This window comes from Coregonus clupeaformis, unplaced genomic scaffold, assembly GCF_020615455.1.
Source record: "Coregonus clupeaformis isolate EN_2021a unplaced genomic scaffold, ASM2061545v1 scaf1036, whole genome shotgun sequence".
NCBI lineage: Eukaryota > Metazoa > Chordata > Actinopteri > Salmoniformes > Salmonidae > Coregonus > Coregonus clupeaformis.
Window position 1 is genome coordinate 79481 of NW_025534490.1, and position 14596 is coordinate 94076.

A 14596-nucleotide genomic window follows, 5' to 3' on the forward strand; every position below is an offset into this window, starting at 1 on the left:
TTATCTTCCACTCTGCTCACCTCCCTCTCTCTACTCAGCCTAACTAGCTCCACCTGCCCTGCTCTGCTCTTGTTACCTGGCCAGCTGCACTGCATTTCCCACTCACCATCCTCACCTTGCCTCACTCTGTTCTAATTACTCTGCCAGCTGAACTGCATTTCCCCACTACCTCTCCCAGTATATCAAGCCCTGTTTTTCAGCCAAGCCCTGTCAGATCGTCTTCAAACCCGGACCAGTAACCTGCCTGTCTGCGCTCTGACTCCTGTTTGTGATACCGATCCTTTCTTGACTGCCTCCCTTGTTCTACTGCCCCGTCTATCCCAACCTGCCTTCTGGACCTCGACTACTCTCCGATCTTCAGCCCCTCCGGTAACTTCGTTTCTGCCTTCTGTCTCTCACCACGATATTTGCCCAGCCCTGATCTGTACTTCTGCCTGCCATTCATATTGCTGTTGTGTGTGTGTGTTCCCCCAGGTCTCCGACCACCAGATGAGCGTGCCCAGACGTTTCACCACCCTCAGCCCGATACGCCGCTCCATCACTGGGGAACACACACACTAAGCACTTGGACTGGACACCCCCGGACATTTGGTGACCCCCGGAGCACAGGTACCCACAGGAGGACCCTGAAAGACCCCTGACACCCCTGGGACTCCTCTTCCCGCCTGTAACCTTGAATAAAGAACTCTGAATTTGAACTTGCGCTCTTGGGTCCTCTTCTGTTCGTGACACTGACAAGTGCACTATTAAAATTAGAATGGGTACCTATCAAAAGGACATCAAATGGATGCAAAACAGTGTGACAGTCTCATAATACATTTATAAAAAAACGTTTCGTTTTATTACGTAAGTGTCAGAAAACCGATCCATTTAAAAACACAGAGGTGAACATCTTTCTCTACCTCCGGATATGATTGTCTCTATTGCGGTTCCGTTGATGGAGGACCGTTTGATGGTTTGTGTTTTGACGTCAGTCCAGTAGATTCGTTCCTCTGATGCATCGTAGTCCACTGACGTGACCTCATCTATATCTGGGACCGTCAGGGCCGTGATGAGGTTCAGGTAAGGGTTGTCAACGTCCACGCCACGGATCTCTGTTCGCCTCACATACAGCAGAAATCTCTTCAGTGCTGTTGAAGGACAAGAGAAAATTATACATTGACATTGCTTTGTATAGCCTGCTTTCAAAATTCTGAATCAAGCTGGTGTTATTGGTGGCCTTGCCATTCAACACTCAAACCACCTGAGAATGTCTCTTTCAGGGTTATGAGTTTGAAATCGCATGCTCTTTCAAAGTCATTGTAGTGTGAACATAATCACAGTCTGTGTCAGATAACTTTTTCACTTTTCTTCTCAAAACAACAGTAGAAACCTACTGTGTTTTGAAATGACTCACTTTTGAAGGACATGCACTATAGTGTATGAATGTGGAGGATTGCATGAATGAATGGCTGGACAGATGGAGCGATGGATGGACAGAGAGACTGATGTAAGGACGGACGGACTGACAAACGGATGAAGGGGTGAGGTTCACTCACTTAAGCAAGTAAAGTTGTCTGCAGATATCTTCATGAGGTGAGGGCAGGTACAGGACGCGGTGCGGTTGTAGTTGATAAGGCACAGATGGGAGCAGGGTCCACGACCGCCACTCGCCTCGCAGGGATTGGAGGCTATCGCCGAGAGAGGGAGAGAGGGGGAAGTTGTTCAATAATCAACAACGTGGTTTCAATAATCAACTAGTCTGGTTTATTTTAATACAAGATTCTGATATCCTCCTGGAAGGAAAAGTATTTGATTTGTGAAAGGCAGAGTCCTGTAAATGAACCCTACTGCCAAAAGTCCAGACAGAGAAAATGAAGCCAGATGAACCAATTCATGGGTTGCACGTTTCATCACAATACACGATTCATCCAATGGCACTGAGGAGTATACCACCTCAGTCACCGGCTTCATCAATAAGTGCATCGACGACGTCGTCCCCACAGTGACCGTACGTACATATCCCAACCAGAAGCCATGGATTACAGGTAACATCCGCACCGAGCTATAGGCTAGAGCTGCCGCTTTCAAGGAGCAGGACACTAATTCGGACGCTTATAAGAAATCCCGCTATGCCCTCAGACGAACCATCAAACACTGTTTATTTTCCATGCATAGTCACTTTACCCCTACCTACATGTACAAATTACCTCGACTAACCTGTACATTTACGTCATTTAGCAGACGCTCTTATCCAGAGCGACTTACAAATAGGTCCATTCACCTTATAGCCAGTGGGATAACCACTATACAATGTTTTATTTATTTTTTATTTATTTTTATCGTTTCGTTATTTCATATTTTTTTTTTTTTATCTTTTTTTTTAAAATTTGGGGGGTTGGAGTAAAGGGGGGTGGGGGTAGAAGGATTACTTTATCCTATCCCAGGTATTCCTTAAAGAGGTGGGGTTTCAAATGTCTCCGGAAGGTGGTGAGTGACTCCGCTATCCTGGTGTCGTGAGGGAGCTTGTTCCACCATTGGGGTGCCAGAGCAGCGAACAGTTTTGACTGGGCTGAGCGGGAACTATGCTTCCGCAGAGGTAGGGGAGCCAGCAGGCCAGAGGTGGATGAACGCAGTGCCCTCGTTTGGGTGTAGGGACTGATCAGAGCCTGAAGGTACGGAGGTGCCGTAGGCAAGCACCATGGTCTTGTAGCAGATGCGAGCTTCAACTGGAAGCCAGTGGAGTGTGCAGAGGAGCGGGGTGACGTGAGAGAACTTGGGAAGGTTGAACACCAGACGGGCTGCGGCATTCTGGATGAGTTGTAGGGGTTTAATGGCACAGGCAGGGAACCCAGCCAACAGCGAGTACCCCCGCACATTGACTCGGTACCGATACCCCCTGTATATAGCCTCATTATTCTTATTTTATTGTGTTACTTTTTTTTTCTTTAGTTTATTTAGTAAATATTTTCTTAACTCTATTTTCTTAAAACTGCATTGTTGATTTTAATATTGTTTTGAACGTTCGTTTTGGACTGATGCCCGACTGAGCATTCTACTCAATGCATCGTCAGTGAACGCTGATGAAGATTTCATCAAAAGTGCATTACAGGGGCTTGGAAATCCAATAACATTCAAAAGGTGACAAATAATTAGTCTGAAAAACTTTTGTTATCATTTTGATGTTGCCAGATTGACTTTAGATGCAGTATAACGTTAGCTAGCTAGCTAAGATTGAGGGGAGGCCACCAGATTTTAGCTCGCTAACATTAGCATTGCTAGCTATTTTTGACTAACTTTGTTAGCTAATGACAACATTGCCATCTGTCTAAAGTAAATTTGACGACATGATAATGCTGGCAAAGTTGATTCCTACTAAATATTTGACTACTTTAGCAACGTCATCGTATTTCCAGGCACTATAGTGCAATTTAGACTCAGCAGTAGTTAGCCTCCTTCCAGAATAACTGGGCTTATCACCACTTTAGGGCACCACTATGGTGCTGACGATAGAGGGTGGCTTGAGAACTTTCATAACAATGGCATGACGCGACCGAGTGATGGAGGTGCAACCGATGAATAGTGACAGTTGTTAAGATGTTTTCTTTCCAGCATTAAGACAGACAAGATCATATCTTTTGACAAACTAGAGCAGATGTCTTAATAACTCTCAGAGAACTTTGGATATAGAAAGTGAAAAGTATTTTGTTAGACGCAACAGAAGTAACCAACATTTTTTACGCAACAGATGTTACCAAAATCTAAACGCAACAGATCTAATCAACCATACAATAAATGATTAATTCTGATCTAACAAAACAAAACTCTTCAACCTTTCCAGGTGGACTGAGGGTTAAGACTGAGAAGGTTGTCTTTAATTCAAAACATCCACTCTCTTTTCAACCTTGTCATCTTAATGTTTGAGATATTGCGGTAGCCTACCTTGTGGTTGTCTGCTGGGGTGGTATATCTGAAGGTCAAATGGCTGGGCGCTGGTCTTCTGGATGACTGTCACATTGGCCCCTGTCCACTTGTTAGCCCTGGCCAGAGTGTTGGTCCTCCAGTCAGTCCAGTAGACACTACCCCCATAGAGACAGACAGCGAAGGGATGTGACAGGTACTCATGTCCCCTTAGAATCTCTATCATACCAGTCCCATCGTACTGAGCAGAGAATATGGCATCAGCCCTGTTGAGATGAAGATAGATGTTTAACCATTAGAATAATTTTTCACATGATTCCATCAGCAGGGTTGGGGTGAATTCCAACTCAATTCAACCAATTCAGGAAGTCAATTGGAATTCTCACAAAATTGGAATTTCAGTTGACTTCCTGAATCGAAATAGAATTGATGGGGAAATGACCCCATGCAGACAGGTACAGGCATGTAACCCACCTGGCGTCGGTCCACACGACCCTCTTCTCCATAAGGTCCAGAGTAAGACCATTAGGCCAGGCTCCTATCTCCATGTCTCTGAAGACAACATGGCGTCCTCCTCCGCTCATAGAAGCAGCCTCGATCCGAGGGAAGGAAGCATCCCAGTCTGTCCAGAAAATAATTCTAAACCACAAAATAATGTAATAAGAATATCTCTCTCTCTCTCTCACTCTCTCTCTCTCATTATAAGATAACTAACCCCTGCTCAGGATCCAGAGCGATGGCTCGTGGATGCTCCATCCCTCCAGCGATCAGTGTGGTCCGGAGCTCCCCGTTTAGTTTGGCCACCTCTATCTGATCTAAGTTGCTGTCAATCCAATACAGGTTCCCTGCTATCCAATCAACAGCCAGACCCTCTGGAGTAGCCAATCCATGTTGGACCACCACTTCAATCCCTGTCACACCTGTAAGGAACCAATGACAGTAAAGGACCAACACACTGACACATAAGAGGGCAAGAGGATGTGCTGAAACACAGGTAAAATAGGCTTTGGTTTGGGAAGTCTTCAAAAAAGGGTCACCTCTGGAGTCAAAGCACAGACTATTAGGCCAGTGGAGCTGAGAGGAGAACAAAATATAGCCGATACAACACTTTCCCCATGACCTCAATTAAACATCAACAACTCAGCTTATCCAAAAAGAAAAACACATGTCCAACCAAATACTATGTGTTCCTACCAGCAGAGTCTAGCAGCTTCCCTCTGTATATCTTATCCTCAACCACATCGGTCCAGTAGAGTCGACTCTGATTGAAGTGGAAGTCTAAGGCGATGGTGTTCCTCAAACCAGGAACTAGAAGACTGTAGTCTCGTCTGTGGAGATCTATCCTCCTGATCTCATGGCGGATGGAGAAGATGAGGAAAGCCTCAAAGGGATCTGAGGAAGGAAACAATAAATAACTCAAGAAAAACATTTTTGATAATAAATATTGCATACTAATACAACAGATTCTCACACACATACACAAATAACTGTCATGTTTGTTTGCTCAGCAGCATTCCAACTCGTGTTAGTTTTGTTTGTGAATAAGATTACCGTATATTGAAATCAATACTCACGAAATCATCATTTTATTAACAAAGTTATCTTTCATTTTCATATCACATGATCTCGTTTAGCTCATCTTGTCATAAAATGAGTACAGAAACCTTTGGAGGATTCATCTCCAATTGAAAGTGTAACAATTTAAATACAAAATAAAAAAAGCTTATTCAATACAATTACCCGAGAAATTGATTAAGAGAAAAAACTGCCTATAAATCTACTGGCATATAAATGGCCAATATTCTAATGGATACTGTTTCCGAGGGTATTTAAATGGAATGTCCCAAATAACTGCTTTAGAATTTGGAATAGAATATACAATTAGGAATATAACCAATTGATCACATTGCTTCTTATCTGTTGGATTCAAGGCACTAGGGTAAAAGGTGGCTGTCCCATAGAATATAATAATAAATATGCCATTTTGCATCTTTATCCAAAGTGACTTACAGTCATGCGTGCATACATTTTACGTATGGGTGCTCCCAGCAGGTCAAACCCATGACCCTTTGCGTTGCAAGCACCATGCTCTACTGACTGAGACACACAGGACCACAGAAATAGAACCGGAATTCTCATTTCTATGGGCAGGTATGTGTCAGAAAGACTTATCAGCCATATCACACTGAGCTTAACACCAGCTACCTGTACTCTGGCAGCTGTCCCCATCTAGTTCCAGCCTCCAGCCTGGGTAGCAGGAACACTTGACGGTTGTTTTGTACTGCTCACACACTTGGCTGCACTTGAGGTGCCTGGAGCAGTAGTCCAGGGTTTGGCAGGTCTTGTTGTTTGGGCTAAGACTGAGCCCCGCCGGGCAGGAGCACGCCACGCCCCTCCCAGGAGCCACTGCACACTGGTGGCTACAGCCACCATTACCCAAAATGCAGTCGTCTGAGATGGTGAGAGAAGACGACGAAGAGAGCAGATTGATTCAGAGAGCACAGACAGATGGAACAAAAGTCAGAGAGCAGTGTTGAATGGAGACCGATGTACTGTACGTCCTTGTTGGCTAGTGGCATAAAGGCTCAATACCCCACAAGAAAGTGAACACATATCTTTCCTGACATTTGTCTTCGCATCTTTTTTTCTATGGACAAAGTGTTGTGTGGTAATCCCTGGGCAAGTCATTCATGTGAACATAAGGCATTCATCTGGACTAACCCCATCAACATTGCCTAAGCCTGACCCCACTGCTATGATCATCTAGCCCATGTGGTTCAAACAAAAGGCTTGTCTCCGTTTTAACCATAATCCCCTTCACTATTAATATGTCTCCCCTGTCTCTTCCCTGCCGTATTTGGAGTGTTTCCAGACAAAACTAAGGATCTTGGTCAGCAAGAGTTATATGATCTTCGGTTTTAACAGCTTGTTCTCCCCGATATTCTCCCTGAGTTCAGTGGGGAATAAGAGGACAGATGGACGATGCCAAAGTAAGCCCTGCTGCTGATTTCCAACAGCTCAACACTGTCTGTCAACATACATTTGCTGGTCAGGCTAGCGGAGGGAGACAAAGGAAATATGTAATTAAGTGAAAAAAAATAGAACGATATTTAATAATTAATTGAAGTGGGGACCAAGAGAATTGACGCAAGTGAGAGAAATAGGACCAAGACAATTGGTTAGAAGTGATTTGAACAAAAGGTCATACCACAGAAGTGTCCCTCATCAGAGTGGTCAGAGCAGTCGTATCTCCCATTGCAGATGCTCTCAGGCGGCAGGCAGACAGAGGTGTCGTTGGCACAGGGGTATCTGGGGGGCTTACAGGGGGACATCTCACAGCCTTCCTCATCGGACAGATCCTCACAGTCCTGGTCCCCGTCACACACCCAGCTCTTACTGATGCACTGGCCTGTGTGGGGAGAAACGGAGAGCGATGAGGTGATGAGGCAAGGGACAAAATGGCAAAAATCTAATAATTTTGTCCTTATAAGAGATATTGTGAATGATTACAAAACCCACATTTCAACCGTAAATACAGAAATAAGAATTGATTGTCAATTTTCTTGGAGAGAACGGAAACGCTCAGAGAAAAACAGAGAAAATGGTCATAGTGATACCTAAGCCTAAACTGTCAATACAATCAAATTAAGCAATTCTGCTGATTCTAGGTAGTTGGTCAAATGTTTCTATCAAAAGTGACTGGAAATAGAAGATTTTTGAAACAATTGCAGGAAACAGGAAGCAATTATTGGAAGCAGCGAGGTAAAAAGCACAGTCTCAGAGGAATCCTGAAAAGCTGAGGAATAAAAGCACTATAGGCATCAGAAGAAAGTAGTGTATGGTGCTAGCAAAGAGGCAGCCCACCTCAGCTTTAATCTGTGTTATTGATGAGTAAACCCTGGAATAAATCCTGTTTATTTGGTTTGCAATGAGGCCTCACGAAAGGCTATGTCCGTGTCCCAAATGGCACCCTATTCCCTATACAGTGCACTACTTTTGACCATGACCCATAGGGCGCTGGTCAAAAGTAGTGCAGTATATAGGGAATAGGGTGCCATTTGGGGACGCCCTTATATTTTCAAAGGATATAGTTTGTCAGCCTCAGCGTAAGGCAGTCAGCTTAGTCTGGACAGACACAGTGAATACAGATCAGAGCTGAGTCTGCCAATTATTTCAATTCAAACAACAGTGTGTTGATCTATTGTTGGAGGTATATTCTTTCTGTTCGCTTTTATTTTGGAGTGTTTTGAAGTGTTTTACAAAATACTGAGAATCCAAGCAGGCATCCTAATGAAGCTGTTTCAGAATCCACGCTGACAGACCTATTTTAACAAACCTAACGCAATGGTCAATCTTAGCGCTGGCGGTAATAATCCGTTATAGCCAAGTTCGTTAAATAGCCTGCTCCGTATTTGCTAAATATGTTGAACATTTTTGCAGTCCACATTGTTCTATTTGCATTGCTTCAATATGGAAATACATTGTTAAACATTTTTTATAGCATTCGCACTGATATAGGGGCTAGCCCTACTGTAAATTGCAGTCTGGACATGCCAAACGTAGTCAATAAGCAAGATTTAATTCACTAGGCTATTGATAAATCCTGAAAAGAAAGTGTATAATTCTTATCAAATTCTAATAAAAATTAAACAAGAACTTGTTTTAAATAGGCTATGCCTAAATACAATTACAGGCACAATAACTGCTCCCAGTGGGCATATAATTCAGACAAGGCAATTTAGACGGTTTTACGCACGTCCAAACCTTTCACAGGAGCTGGATAAAGATCCAATATAAAGAGAAAGGGGGACTGTCCACTCACTGTTATACTGCTCACAAATGTAATGTTTTATAATGTCATGGGACCATCTTAGAGATCATATTTGCACTTCTCCAGAAATAGACGAAATTGCATTGCATTCAGTCATGTACATTCTCACCATAAACCCATGGACAGTGAATCTTTCTAATAAGTTTTGTTTTTAATCAAATTAAACGATCTGTTTTTAAACCAATATTTCTAAATAGGATGGGGTCAGATGCATTATATTATAAATCGCTTCTCTCGTTCCATGGCACTGTGTGCACACTTAGGCCTAAAAGTCTTTAAGCATAACATTCGCACGTCTATACAAAATACTAGGCTCTTGTCAATTGTATCGTTGCTTATCTGCGAAGAAGATTCTCAACAAAAATCTAGACCATTTAAACCCACTTTATTCATAGGCTACTTGGCTAATGGCCATGCTAAAAAAGACGCACCTATGCGATGCTGCTAAACCAGCCTTGAGTAGTGGGAGGGTAGGTTATGCTTGGTTTTTAATCAAATTAAACAAAAATGGGGAGAAACTAATAGATTCTAAATACGAGATTCACCACCACAAAAGGCACATCTCTCTTCTATTGGCACTGTGCGTCATGGCTGGATGCTTCCGCTCTCAAAAGCCATGCCATTTTCAACTGCGTTACCGTTAAGCTTTTTGTGGATCTTAAAACTCCTTATGACATTTTATAAAATGTTGCATGGTAAGTGAATTATGTGTATTAAGCCTTTTAAAACCATGAGATCAGTGAACTAAGCAAGAGGCTTTTCTCATGTGAATTCTCCACTTTAAGACCAATTATATATAATGCAGTGCACTGTGCAGATGATTCCTATCAACTCCACTGAACTATTGCCCCAATTATATGATCTTATATATACACACCTCATTCAACTTACTTTGGGAAATCTGAAACTCCTAGGCCGATTTGATTTACCACAACCATGTGGAACTGTTTTAGGAGTCACATAAAGTACCCCAAGTGTTCCCATTTTACTGTCATGCCTACAGCATAAAGTGTAGGAGAAGTCTACAAGATGCACTGCAGGTATCATAAAACGCTCACATTTTAGAGAAGGACATGAAAGGCGCTCTGGATTTTTCTCACGATTGTGTGTGAATGTTAACCCCACAAGGACACAAATTAAGACCATTTGAGGGTAATAACCAGAGATAAATCAAATAAATGTATGTCTATGGTAATAACTCTGAGAGGTCGACATTAAAAACATGGCCGCTCTGGTTCATTTTGGGGACATAGAGTACAGTGCTGTATGCAGAGTACACGTAAAGGAGTTTAGCATGACACAAAACATCTGGAGATGTAGCTGCAGTACCTGAGATTTTACAGGTGAGCTTGGTGTGTGGGTCACAGAAGCTACAGTCCAGATGAAATCTTGATGAAGGCAGCATAGCTGTCTACAGTTAAACATGGGTCTTTAATGATACAGTATGCACTGCATTAGAGCCACAGATTGTGAAGCTTTCTTTTTCTAAATGTTTTCACAGTAGCTTCAGTACTGTACCTGAGGTTTGACAGGTGAACTTTGCGTGTGGGTCGCACATTCTGCTGGTGCCTTCACAGTCTGCCTCGTCACTCCCGTCCTCGCAGTCCTTGTCCCCGTCACACCTCCAGCGCTCGGGGATACAGGTGCCACCGTCGTCACGGCAATGGAACTCATCTCCGCTTGCAGTCATCAGCTGATACAGAGGCTATAGGAGAGACAGAGGTCACAGAGATAAACATACATTTACAAATTTAGAGTTCAGGTAGGGCTCAGCACTTCAGCAAATAAAGTAATTTTTTCTTGGGTAAGGAATATTTTTACAAAGACAGATATTGTATATCTCAAACCCATATTCCTAAACGCATCCCCTGAAGTGTGATGAATAGCATCCCCATTTCAAAGACTATATTGGGCATATTCCCCGACTCCATTATTCCTTCACAGATCTAAGACTTGAATCCAAAGGGGGCATGTCCCGTAAGGCAGATAGAAGAGTGAGAAGTTAGTTTGTTCTTCCTCACCTGTCCCAGAGCAGGTGGTGTTCTCATCACTGTTGTCCCCACAGTCATCGTCCCCGTCACAGGCCCAGTGGTCAGGGATACACTTCCCACTGGTACACTGGAACTGGGCACTGGAACAGGCATGGACACAACCCACCTCATCACTACCATCCCCACAGTCATCATCTGGGGGAGGTGGAAAAGGGAAAAGGACAGAAGAGAGGGAAAGGATGGAAAAGAGGGGGAAAGGATGGAAGAGAGGGGGAAAGGATGGAAGAGAGAGGGAAAGGATGGAAGAGAGAGGGAAAGGATGGAAGAGAGGGGGAAAGGATGGAAGAGAGGGGGAAAGGATGGAAGAGAGGGGGAAAGGATGGAAGAGAGGGGGAAAGGATGGAAGAGAGAAGGAAAGGATGGAAGAGAGGGGGAACGGACATAAGAGAGATTAAGAAACAGTGCTTCTTGAGAGTGCAGTTCCATCCCATAGCATTTTCCCAGTAGGGAAAACTGGTTGAAATGATGTTGTTGCAACCAGATTACAACCAATTCTAGTTGTACACTGGTTGTTGTAATGATGCCATTTTAAATCAGGCAGTTTTTTCCACTGGGGGTAGAAAATTGAACTGTAAAAAGAGAGTGTTCACAGAAAAATAACACTTACCAGAGTCACAGTGCCATTTCACACTAATGCACCTTCCATTGGAACAGCTGAGCTGTGTGAGGGGCTCACATGTGGGGAAATCTGTCAAGAAAGAAAGAAGAAAAAAAACTGTGTTATTGTTGTAATACAAGAGTTTTGGACTTTTCTAACAAAGCACTTTTGATGACAGGAATTTATCAATTATGACTGTCCAGAATCACATAGGCCAATAATGTACAGACTGAATGCCCTGAAAACCTCTGAAACAGTGTGAAACAATCTGTTATTATTACACATTAGATGCAGGAGACATTGGCACAGTTGTGTGTGTTGGCGTTGCCTTTGAATTTTTAAGCTACAAAAATGAGAGTGAGCAAAGTGTTTTTCAGCGCAGGCTTGAATTAGATTTAAGGAAGCCAAGCAGAAACTGTAATTACTGTGAACACTGTCTGTCTCTGTTTGTACTTGTGAAGTGAAGCAGTTTATAAGTAGCACCAGAGGTAACAGAAAAGTTAAATTCACAGCTATATTTTCTAACAGAAGGTTCAAATTGTTCTTACTGATTGTTTTGCAGACTGTGTTCTACTGCCTGTCTTTCATCTAAAACAAGTGTAGAAGGTGAGATCAGATACTGACTTTACTTTGCTTTAAAAACTCTGTGGTGATGGTGATATACAGTACTGTTAGATGTATCCTCGCCAGAAGAGGGTGTATTTACACTGTGGGATACTTGACCTGGGGAAAGGTCATTTGGGGTTCATGCGCATGTGTCGTGGCTGTCTTTGAACCTGTTTGAACTTGCATTTGTGTCTTCACTGACATTTCCAACCTCTCCCTGACCCAGTCTGCAAAACCTACATGTGTCAAGCAGACCACCATAGCCCCCTGTGCCCAAGAACGCCATGGTAACCTTCCTAAATGACTACCACCCCGTAGCACTCACATCTGTAGCCATGAAATGCTTTGAAAGGCTGGTCATGGTTCACATCAACACCATCCTCCCAGAGAAAAATGTGCAGTTATACAGCTAATTTCCTGCACTTCTACACATTTTGCCATAGGATGGAGAGAAATGTTTTCAGTTTTTAATATGATATCTGAGTGAGAGTGACTAACAAAACCAATGGGGGCCCTCCGGTCGGTAATTTGACCATGATTACTACAACTTACCAATATCAAAAATGTTAGCTGAGACGGCTTGATCCAGTTACCAATTCCTTATATACATCTTTGAAAACCCATGCATGCTATTGTTTAAGAGAAGGAAGACAAAATTATCCCTCATGACAGGGAGAGTCCCAGCTATTTCACATTTTAAATATTAAAAGCCTTTGTCTGAGCTGTCTGCTCCAGAGTATGTCAGAGCATGCCCGGAGGTTAGCCTACATGCTAAATTGAATTAACATGATGGGTAGGTAAGACAGAAAAGATCTGAGAAAAAAGACAATCCTTACACTGGAATGATATAATGCAAAGACAGAAAAAGTTTCAAAAACATTGCGAAGGATTTCTGAAATGTTAGGCTAATGTTGATTTCAATTTAAGTCAACCTATCTAAGTGGAAGGAACCAAAGGAGGAAACAAATTGATTTGTCATAGCTGGAGTGTTAAGAAAAAGCTGGGCTATGCTCCAACGCCATGCTAACATATCACTAAGAATGCCTTGCCCAATGGATTGTTTCATTCTAAGTAGTATGCCAGTATGAATATCTTTATTTTACCAGGTAGGTTGACTGAGAACACATGCTCATTTACAGCAATGACCTGGGGAATAGTTACAGGGGAGAGGAGGAGGGATGAATAAGCCAATTGGAAACTTGTCCAGAAGCTCACCACAAGAGGCGGTCTCATCAGAGCGGTCCCCACAGTCGTCATCCCTGTCACAGCGCCAGGACTCTGGGATGCATCTCCCGTTGTCACAGGAAAACTGGTCAGCTTGGCATGACCCCGCTGAAAACATCAATAGTAATAGTCAGCATTTTATGACATTATTTTATTACACTGAAGTTCCCTCTATAAAAGTTACGTTTTTCTAATCTATTATGCAACATTTACATTGTGTTTTTCATTAGCAGTATGATCTCAATAAGTACTTTACACAAGTGCATTGACTAGGCCTAGGCTATTTCAGTGAGTGAATCCACACCATAATAGTATGGGAAGCTTTCAAGTAATGTCTGATATTTTACATTTACTGTTCATGTTCTTTGTTTTGTAACAGCAGACCATGTGTGTTGGATGTATTTTCTTTAGTGCTAAAGGGTTCTCACAGGAAAACTGGTCAGCTTGGCATGACCCCGCTGAAAACATCAATTGTAATAATATTCAGCATATTATTACATTATTTTAGTGCTAAAGGGTGATCGCATCTGGATTTGGTTTCTCCGTGACTGGTCGTCCTAGAGAATTGGCTCGCTATCTATTTACAGTAATCTACTTCTCCACAGAGAACAAAAAGTGAACGTGAAAACGTGAAACAAGGATATCGTTCATATAAATCGCCATTTTCTTATGGAATCATCCTATGCATGTTCAGGATCGGCATTGTGTAAACATCTGGCAACTGAAAATACTTTTTAAGGATGCAGTGAAACCAAACTTTTCTCATCTACATCCCCTAACAAAACCCCCATGTCCCCCAGAGGGTCAAGTCTTCTGGATGGAGAAGATGATGAATTATCACAGTATATAGATACATTAATGATGTGCAGTAGCACAGAAACCATTGGGAATCTATGACATACGCGTCCCCCACCAACACAGGAAATCATGCAGAAATGCAAGTCTTGTAAGAGTTCTCTTCTCCTCTCTTCGCTCTGAGTATTCTCCAATGGCCTCTGCTCTGACAGAACCTCTCCCAAATGAGTATCTTGTTGGAGAAACTTGGAGATCATCCAAGTTTGTTCTACAACATGGAATCTGTCGGCCGCATCCTGGTCCATATGAGCTAGAAGGGCCTATTAGTAGAGCAGACAGTAGCATACCAGAGCAGGTGAAGTTGGACTCGTCCTCGTTGTTCCCACAGTCATTGGTCCCGTCACAGAGCCACCTCTTGGGGATGCAGCGGTTGTTCAGACACTTGAACTGATCCGCTGGGCAACTACGATTATCTGTAATGATGGGCAAAATTGCTTTGATATTTAGTCTTTGACGTGAACTTGTCATGAGCCCTCTCACTCCACTGGGTTACCACCTTTAGTTGTTTCCACTCTGCTCACCACTCTCTCT

The 14596-nt window shown here is 42.9% G+C and overlaps 1 pseudogene; it reads right to left on the reverse strand.

Moving 5' to 3' along the window:
* The window catches only part of LOC123486155, a 104677-nt pseudogene that overhangs the window by 54625 nt on the left and 35456 nt on the right, over nucleotides 1-14596 (reverse strand).